Raw genomic sequence first — 10,734 nt, 5'->3', positions numbered from 1 at the left:
CAGGTACGTATGGAGGGAGAACTTTGCAGTGAAGCGAATATGCAAAACTTGAAGTAAATTTGAAGTCACGTTTTACAATGGCGGACAGACCGGTAGACGGGCCGTCGGATGGAACACCAGGGCAGGCTTGATACAGTAGTGAAAGAAGTGGCATGTATTAAACACTATACCCACCGCAATATGCTTCGTGAAAGACTTGGACAAGTGACGTGAACATCTGGTAATGTGACGTCACAGGTTAAAATGAAACTCTTTTCTGCAGTAACGGACAGAGAGCAGCGTCGAGGCGTCGCGATATTCTTCCTCGTCGCTTTCTGACGAGTGTATATATGTAACAGCAAAGACGGCGGACGTTCTCTTTGAAACACCGAGACGACGAATACTGTTCACTCCTTCGGGGAACAAGATGAACGTGTTTCAAAATGGGACCGTATTATGGGCTGGGAGAGAATGAGGGAACGAGAGAGCGAGATGCGGAAAGAAGCGAAAGGAGGGGCAGGTAAATGAAGCGGAGATAATGCAGGACTTTCGATGTCCAACGAAATGTTTCCCGTTCAAATTGGAACAGATTTCGTTCCGAGACATCGAACTTTCACCTCGAACCACCGGTCACTCAGCAGTCCATCCTTGTCAGCCTGTGCAGTTTGATCGCTCAGGTAACGTGGTAGTAATATTGGTACGTGAGGCGGGCAATAGATTTGTCCATAATCTTTACGTCGATGATTGCAGCAGGTATTCGTAAGAACTTGAAGAGCTGAATCTAGAGGATGTGCTGTGTATTGACGCTGTGTAGAAGGACCAACAGAAAGCATCGGAGTCATGTACACGGCAGCTTTAGACAATGAACATACATCTTAGGCAATTTACACTTACGGCGATTTGATCAAGCTGTGAGTAGGTTTGATTGTACGAAATTGATTCCAATTATTTAATCGAATCGTCACAGAGATATTGAACACAACGCAATTTATTGTGAAAACTAAACTCAGAAGTGACATAAAATATGTCATCGGGATAGAATGATGTAAACAGTACGTTCAAAGTTTCAAGTCACGGTGTGGCCATAAGCGTTCATATCCATTGCATTGCAACTCGATTCGTTACTAGCTGCACAAAATGAAGAACACGTAGTATCGGTACAAAAACGAAAGGAATCGAATCATTCGAAATTGTTCCAGTGCTTGTATTTTAAGTGTCAAAACTACTTTTGGAAATATTAGGACTGTAATAAGTTTCGTTTTTATTACAGCCCTGAAATGAACAGAGTAAAGCTTGATTGAAACGATTCGCTTGTATCGTGAGAAAGAGATGGAAAGTATTCGACGCATACGTTGTATCACGCACCGATGAAAAATAAGAGATTAAATAAAAACCGTTGAAATACCGGTATGAAGTAAAAGTCAGAAATATTCGCCTGCACCCCTCAGCCTGCACGACGTCGATATTATTACGGAGGATTCACATCTCCCCGGCAGACAACGTCTGTGGCAGCTCGGTGCCCAGTAACAGAATGTGAAAGTCGCCGGTCATCTGGTCATCTTACGATTTAAGTACACGTCTATACGTCTGTGTGATGCCCCGGTAGATGTGTAGCCTGCCGCAGGTTATACTAAATAATATGCGATATAATGCGATTGCCCGTAAAAGATACGAGGCACTGATCATGCAGCATGTGAGCGATTGGTCCATGATACAAACGTGTGTAACGAATTAATTCCACTGTAGCGGAAATGAAAAATATTCAACGGCGACGAATTCAGATATCTCAGGTGAATGTGGCTAGTTGAATATACATTACCACTATACTACGATGCAACTTCCGGCGTTATTAACTTTTGGCAATGGATATTCCGCTGCGATTAATGATGGTGGTATATTGGATGAATAATTATTACATCCTATCTGTCGGTATCTGTGGTTGCCGCTGATATTATTATCGTTATGTTATTTCTCTTGTTACTTTGAGGTTTTCTTTTTCTTTTTTTTTGTCAATTTTTTATACTCTCTCTTTCTCTGTTTAAAGCGATTTACTTTCAACCTCGACGCGAAGACGTTTCACGTTACTCGTTGGCGTAATATTCCTTGCAATGTGAGGTATGGTAGAGGAAAAACATGTTATTGCGGGATAAGAAAAACGAAAACAAATTAGAGTGTGTAAAAGACGTTCCAGCTCATTTCCACCAGCCTCGGAATCTCGGACGCAAATTATTACTATACTTTACTTGATGCTTGCAGATCCTACAAGGAAGTCTATTGTATGGTGTAACGTTTATTCAGCGCAGAACAGGATTAATGAAAAAAATTAGGCAGTATTTAATTTCGAAAGTTGTGCAGGGTACGATGATATTCATATTTACTTGTTTATTCATTTATTTTTATTTAATTTCCTTTAATTACGCACGCTGTTTTTTCGCAGCTTCAAGCTAAAGACTTAAAAAAAAAAAAAATTTGATTGTCATATATTCAGACATTTTTAATATTGTATAATGCTGTGAAGCATCAATTAATAGATTCAAATAATCGGCTAATTTATAGGAAAAATATGCCTGGGCATTTAATATGGATTTCCACGGTGATGCGTTTACAGAAAAAACATAAGGTAGATGTCTATAATTTATTTAATTCCATCGCGTAACTAGAGTTTTTATATTTTTCAAAAATTTGCAAATCCCGAAATTGAAATTTAGAATTTTTTTTGCGATGAGAAGATTTTATTCAAGAATACTGTTGATACAAAATGAATTTCTGAACTGCAAACAGTGACTCCTAAATTAATTTTTCGCAGGTGAGGGAAGAAAATAAAATTCCCAGAGATAGTTTCTCTGAAACAAACGTGTTTTGCAGGTAAGTAAAATAAGAAAATCGTGCAAGGAATGCCCTATAAATTCCTGACTGTACCGACAATGTAATAAAGTATGCGTACCAGACTTTTGCATAAAATAAAATCACAATTTTTTATTCACCTATACCTCCTTCAAGTTGACCATTTCAGAATCGCTCGAAGGCACTACAGAAACGAATGTTAACCTGCGTAACAGCCGACAATTCTCTGCAGAATTCCTCTTTCTTCAATCAGTATCGCTGTTTTGCTCGCTTGTCGCATAGTCGATTCCACTCATCTACATTTGAAAGTTTCATCCTCGCAAGATGTAATTTCGACAGGTATTCACCAAAGTATAATAAAAAAAAAAAAAAAAATTCATCCGCGGCACTCGGCTTCCGCATTAAAAAAGAAATAAATAAAAATAAACACTCTTACAAACGAGTCTTGGTAGCTTTCTGAAATTTACGTTCAAGTAAATTGGACCGCGCAGTATATAGTTACAGAAAATATTTATGAAAATTTTGAAACATAATTATAATATATAACATAATATGAATATGAAAGTATGTAACACGCCAGTTCACGCAGCGGGGTTTCAAATAGTGGCCGAACAAGAAGAATTTTCATTATTTGAATAGGGACGCACTTGAAGCACACGAGAAATTTGAAACCTTTTACACAAATTTGACAATTTAGCATTCTGACTGTCGATTAATGATAAATAGTATTTTCAAACTGAAATGCACGTTATGAATGTATTCTCCGGTGACGTACGACTTTGTTAGAAGTTTACGGATCCAATAAAGTTGCATGGTACCGAGTCCCAAATCGTTTCAGCGATTATTTTTTATAACTGAAGGCCAACGGTCGATGTAATTACAAACGATTTATTATTAAGACAATAATATGAACGTAACAACTGCGTATCAAAGTGTTAAATCGTATTCATAATTTTTTCTCTTTCATTTTATTCGAGGGTAGCTGCTGCGAAAAAGTAACTTTCACATCCTACTGTGCATTTTTTACATTCCATATTTGCACGAATTTCGCCGAATTATACGAGTTGCCCTTTATAGGTCCGTTTATTGTTTTATATTTTATATAAAAAAGAATTCTAACGCTTATAGATATGAAAATAACGAATATACGGAGTACCAAATCCCTTTTCCATACATTCTATGACCGCTCAAAGTATTTCAACTTGCTTTCATCGTCACTTTCAGAATTCTTCACAGGCGGTGACACAAATTTGAATGAACATTCTCATAGAAGTACAAGATATTATTTCATTTAGAATCTTCTCAAAGAAGATGTTCAATCTGCACAAATCTTCACACCCTGATCAAAAAATCCTGATCCTGCATTGCGACACATCGATATTTGAATTCAAGTTATCTGCAGGTACTTTCTTTCAGTTTATCGGACCTGGAACTTGGAAGAGATAGTAAATTACTTGTCCATGTAGGCAGTTAAATTCAGGACTGTCGAAGATATCTGTTTGTCAGAATTGCATTATACCTGAGCATGAATCTTGACTAAGAAGGTAAACGTGGAGGTGAAGTGGGCAGGTGTAAAGGTGTTCAAACGACGTTTAACAAGCCGAATGGATGGCGGTTACTACGGAATAAACCAACAATATAAGTACACAATCGTATACGGATCCGTATATATAATAATAATTACGGGTGAGTCCGTTCTCACCGGGAAGATTCTCATAATTTCTCTTCCTAGGTTACGAGAACACTCACAATGAGCAGCGGGCCGTTTATTTTCACGGTTCAACTCGCTTATGTATCCCGTGCACCACCTCGAGTCCACTGACATAACCAGGCTTCAGACTTTGGCGGCGAGCTTAATGGAGGGATATGCGAACCGCAGACGAACGATGGAACAAGCATCGGGCGGAAAATAATTGACTTTAATTCGTCCGTTCGCATTTGGGTTCCTATGCGAAACGCACATTATCCATTTGTCGAGGAAAAATCGGCCTCACCGCGGTTCGCGTAACACGACTATACGCGAATGTCTTTCACGCGATATAAATCATTTTTCCCGCCCATTTTATCCCACGATTAGAATCTGCACCATGTATACGCAGGGTGTTATATCCTCTCCGTCGGTTCATTCTTTTCACATAACAGTGTGTGACGTGCTTACCTCGTGCCTTTTTTCAAGTCTGGCCTGCATGCAGGTTGCCGGTCCGCACTCACCGAGTCGGCAAACTGCTTCTGTGACTCGGTTAAAACAAAAGATGGTGCAAATTGCTTTGTGCAACACGGAGTAATATAACATAACACGAGGTGGCTGTTACGAAAATCACGAGTCTCCGCGTACCCACGTACCTGCATACAACCTTATACAATATACATGCATACACACGTACGTAACATGTACAGGGGCAGTTGGAGGTGGATAGGTACAGAAATAAACGAATAGGAGTCTTGCACAAATCTCGACGAGCAGCGCCGGGCTGTTACACGTAATCGAATTTAAATTATGAATTATTGCACCGTGGCGAAACGATCAAACGTCGACTCACAAATGATAGACTGTCTACGCGAGTATTCGTAATGCAACGTTTAGGTAAATAGCTATGTTCGAAATAACGGCTAAACTCATCGCGCTTCGGCCGTAAAACCCACGTCATACCTTATGCCCACTCTCCTCATAATCCATGAATGACGCCTTCTTCGCCGGGTCGAAAATTTCGATTTTACGAAATTCCAACTCGCTTAATTAGGATCGTCGTAAAATGTGTTAAAGCCTCTCACCTCAACTCTAGTTAATATTCACCAAACGCGTGCGTTGAAACGTTTCGCTGACCGGAGGTATTATGGGCATAGCAAAATACTCACCATTTACATCTTTTCTAACGCCGTTTCTATTTAGAAGCTGAAATATCAATGTTCGTTTTTACGCCTCTCTGCATCCCATTTTGCGCAATACCAAGAGATATTTCTCAGTTTCACTAACGTGCCACGTATTTGTAAATTCGAGGTACACGGTTGTGTGCCTGTACACCTGTCGTCGCGGGTATTATTATTATCATTGTTCTTGTTTTTTGTTCTGTTTTTTTTATTTCCTTTGCCCAACGCCGGTCGCCAAAGGCTCACACCTTGTACCGCCATAAATTCGTCTGCCCCTCATTTCTGCAATACGCTGTACATGTGTATGCACGTGTGTAAAGACAAATATTTAATCTTACCCTACATAAAACACAATTATAACATTCACCTGCTGCATATACGGTCGTAGCGTGACGGAATTATCAACTCACGGGAACATGCACAATAATCCTGTCAACGGCAGTGACGGGTTAATTTCTAAAACCCATTTACGTCGCGGTAATTGTTTAGCCGGTGACAATGCCTTCCAAAATTATTTTTAAGACGGTCGGTCAAACTGGTTAGTTCATTTATTGCTCACGTGATTTTCTCTTTTTAATACAAACCAGACCTAGCCAATATTTCAGACACAGATTTCGAAACTCCCATACAAAATTATCGTTTATTTTATCACTCTACCTATCAAGCCTACAGTAAAACAGTTGCAGGCAAATTTTTGGGAAACTAAGCCTCCTGAAACCATATCTGCACATTATGATGTTTCACGAGCTTTCCAGATTTCTGAGTCATGGTACAAACGTGGATCGGACTGAATATGATTTCTTGTACAATAGTTTCAGGCCCAATTGTCTGCTAATTTCTTTGAACGTTACGAAAAGATATTAGTGTAGCTTACCATTGGCGGATATACCTAGTAGTTTTTATGATGTAATTGCAGCGGGTCGTCGAAGATATAGACCACAACCACAATTTCAAATTTTTTCGAATCGGACCGAGCTAGTCTTGGGCAAAAAATTATTTCCATATCAAATCAACTTTGGTCTCAATTGAACACATTTTGGGACGTCTACTGTAAAATCGGTGGCTTCACTTCGTTCACGAACGACCTTCACAAACTTGGTGCGAATCCTCCTCTCGGTCCATAATGATCTAATTGTAACATGCCTCGTGCTCTTTCGAGCTGTAATTTTGTGCAGGGCTCTTTGGAAGTATAAATTGTTAGTCATCGGTGAATTTCATTGTGTTGCACACTTTTACCACGCAGTCACAATATTGTGGTTGCTGCAATCGGCGAATAATAAAAGATTGAAAAATCATGAGAGAGATAGGAATAAAGTAGTAAGAAACAGCTGACCGCAAAAATTATCCTAAGACAAAGTAGACGCGCATTGGTCAGGTCGAAGAATTGCGGTGCAAAGATTTGATCGGTCGGATTAAGTGAGAGGCTCGGTTAACCGAGCACGCCCACGTTCGTTTCCAGTTGCTCCATTTTAACCGAGATCTCCTCGAGATAACCCCGCAGTTTCAAATCGTAACGACGCGATCGATGCTTCGGAAGTTGAGTATTATCCAATAAAGGCATCGGTATCTCCAATTGAAAAAATGACGGACGATATGATATACCCACTTGTTCTGAAATTAAAAAGGAAAAAACCATTGACAGCACATCATTGTATGTATAATATAAGATCTTGAAAGCAATGGATGTGAGAAAAAATATATCACCACTCCTGAATTTTTTGCTTGAGTAAAAAAAAAAAATAATAAAAGTAATAATAATAACAATGTACAAAAGAACAAGAAAAATAAATTTCCAACTTTCGATTAACACGTTGTACAACTGATTTTAAAATTGATGGTATGTAGTCCTTTTACGGACTGTGGAAACCTATAGTATAGAGAATAACACGCACCTAACAACAAGGCGAGCAAAGCAATATCTCACGAAACAAGACAGGCGTTAACGTAGCATGAAATGAACTGGCGGAATACACAAAGCAGGGTATATATGTATAATGTTACGTGAAAAATATACTACGTGATACATAATCGTTAACGGACGGTTAACGAAAGAAGAGTATACAAGAAAAGTATCAGTGAGAAATTGTGCAACACGCTTTTTATAAATTATTATGTGTGTTACAGCGAACCCTTTATCTTTTATAGTTGAAAATGAAAGCGTTGCGGTAATTCAACAAATTACATACGGAATATGAAACTTTGATTTCGTATGTAGAATTGCGAATTTCACACAAAGGTTTGCGTGATCTCGTGAGAAAAATTTGACACTTCCACAACGTACTTATGAAAAAGATAATGCAAAATGTATCGAATGTGTGAACATCCTCGTTTCTCTTGTGTAAAATGGCGCATGGACTTGAGACTAGTTAAAAAAAATCCAGCATTGCAGGCGTATAATTGCAAGGTTGATCAATCTATAAGCGTACTTTTGACGAGTAATTTTGTGAGGCTTCATTCCCTGCCGGGACGTCGAAAATAGAAAACCATATTTATTTACTCGCGTGAAGATGAGTATAAATAATTTCGGAGATGATGCGAAAGGTCGTTGAACGATACGATTCTCTAAACAATTCAACCTAGATAAAACTACAACGAATATCCAAACAACCACCTGGGTCATAACGGCCCCCGAAGACAGTGGATTGACCCAATGACACACTAAACAGGAATCTGTGAATTTCTAAACATACATGCAAAATATTTTGGTGACCCTACGTTAAACGGAGCTAAACGCAACTGCCAACTGTGTTAAACGTGTTTACCCTGCAATTTGTCGTCATTATGACTATAAACAGCCGCCGCATGTTCGTCACAGACTCAAGAATACTTCGAAATGGAAGAACCTGTATCCACGAGAGCATGAGTATACTTTGCAGTGTCAAAAGTTCTTATTTGAGAATGAAGAATCAGCAAGAAGTGTTCTCAATTCACCGCGTAAAGTATGCTGGAAATTGCCATATAGCTTAAGGGACTTATTTGAATGAAAGAACGTTGTCTCATTAAGCGTAACACCGGTAATCGGCAGTCACTTGAACCCACAGAAGGAATTTTTTTTCTTCCTATGCATCCTCGGATGAAGAATGAGGTAAGACAAAGTACGTGCTGTCGGTGCTACTGCTACTGTTGCTGTTACTCCGAAGGAGCAGGCGAAGTGTGCGAGAAACACACACGTGTGATGATATGCTTTCTCTAAGAGGTGAAAATTCTTAACTTTCTTCAGCAGCCATAGAAATGTGCCCGCGCGTCTTCCGATGCGTCGCCCTCCCATGTGTTCGAATATATGCTCGATACTGTATATGCGCATATGTACGTATAAGCATACGTATACGTACGATCGTAAAACATATCTGTCCCCCTTTGCGATAAATGGATTATCTCTCCTATTGTTATCGAAATGCAAATGAAAAAAGGAAAGGGAGTAAAAAAAGAAATCACGATAGTGAGAGTACGAGTCGGGGAATTCGCGAGCTCTCCACCGCTCTTTGCGCGTCTGTATTTCAAATGGGAAGCGAGTATCTTCCACAATGCGGGTCACTAGGAAGCGATGACCGGCCTTCCTGGCTGGAGGATCACCAGGAACTGCCTCGAAGTGTCACCGCGCAGACATGGCAATGTGCAATTGCACCATCATTGCAGGTTCGCCAGGCTGTGATTCTCTCCCTCTCTCAGCTGCCACATGAATGCCGCTTGCTGCACCGTCCGAGTGGACAGGTTGGTTTCAAACGCACGTAGATGTAAGAGAAGACGGCCACACACCCACGCCAGGCTAGGCGGCGGTATACACGGAAAGTTCGATAGGTGCAGACAGAGAGACAGAGAGAGAGAGAGAGAGAGAGTGACTCGGTGATTAGCATCTACAAGAAAACATTTCCAGCTGGCCAGTCAGTATACAGGAAATCGTCTTCGCTCGGCGACAATCACCTGCAGGTATTCATGCTGTGATCTGCAGGCGCGAATTGGTCCTACGACGTGAAATTTGTTCTCCTTTGGTTAAACGCGGCGTCGACCGAGGAAATTCTTTTTGCCATCGTTACTCGGGCAGCCGTCACAGCCTATAGCTCAGAATGTTCGTCGTGGCACTTGCCTTTCTTCTTTATACATGTATCTACACTTCCTTCTTCCTAGAGAGTTAAAGGTCAAAGGCTGGCACCGGGTGCGTTCATTTCGCTTGAATATATTCCGAGTTAGGCTACTTTTGCAAACGTTTCTACGTGTTACACTTTTGCCCACTGAAGCCTATTTGTAAGTTGACCGGGTAAAAAAAAAAAGGCAAATGTGTCAGAACCGTCGTGTCGAAATATAGTTGGCGAAAATTACTGACGGTATAGAGTTAAGCGGCAATCCAACCTATTTCCCCTCGCTCTCTCATTACACTCCATAAGATTTTCCACTCTCTAAATTGCGACAATAGTAATTTCTCGATATGTATTGCTTCCTCAGGCTGCACGAAGTCTGCCGCGACGGTAAATTTATATGTCTAGTTGGATTCTCCTCACGGAATAAAAGTTCCATATAAACTCCTGTCAAACACTTACTCTATGCACATATGTATAGATGTACATAATCGCGCGGCAAACTCGATTGGCATTAAAATTCTCAACCACACTTGATGACAGTAACATTTTTATCGCATATATGTACATCGAGTTTTAATCCAACCATCGCAACTTTCCTGGCTTGACAATCCCTATACATTTATTTCCCTATACCTAGCATGAATGTTCATATCAAACGTCAATTTTAGAAATTTTACATTTTATACAGGTGAAAAACATCAGACGGATCGTCGGTCCAAGAAAATGATGCGAAACAGCTTGTGATTCGAGAATGTTCGGAAAACTGGCTTCGCCTAGCCTGACCTCTTCGCCCTTGTGTTTGATCGCAGCGCATGTATGATTCGTATGCGTATGCTTGAGTAACCACATTAAGTATGAGGATTTGCTCTAGTTAATCGTGCCTGTTCGACGACTCGCGGCGTTGATCTAAACGGGGCTTACGCATCCACGATGATGTGACTCCACTATAACGAGTTCTGCTGGTTTT

General features: G+C 40.2%; 1 long non-coding RNA gene across 1 annotated transcript; it reads left to right on the top strand.

The window, feature by feature from the left end:
* Window positions 1-277: 277 nt before the first annotated feature.
* Window positions 278-1,743, top strand: LOC124221326 (uncharacterized). Its single transcript, XR_006883792.2, has 3 exons — window positions 278-656; window positions 730-890; window positions 1,250-1,743. It is a non-coding gene; the product is annotated as an uncharacterized lncRNA (long non-coding RNA).
* Window positions 1,744-10,734: the final 8,991 nt, after the last annotated feature.

This window comes from Neodiprion pinetum, chromosome 6, assembly GCF_021155775.2.
Source record: "Neodiprion pinetum isolate iyNeoPine1 chromosome 6, iyNeoPine1.2, whole genome shotgun sequence".
Taxonomy (NCBI): Eukaryota; Metazoa; Arthropoda; class Insecta; order Hymenoptera; family Diprionidae; genus Neodiprion; species Neodiprion pinetum.
Note: the sequence above shows the minus strand (reverse complement) of the source record. Positions and strands in the feature narration are given on the sequence as shown.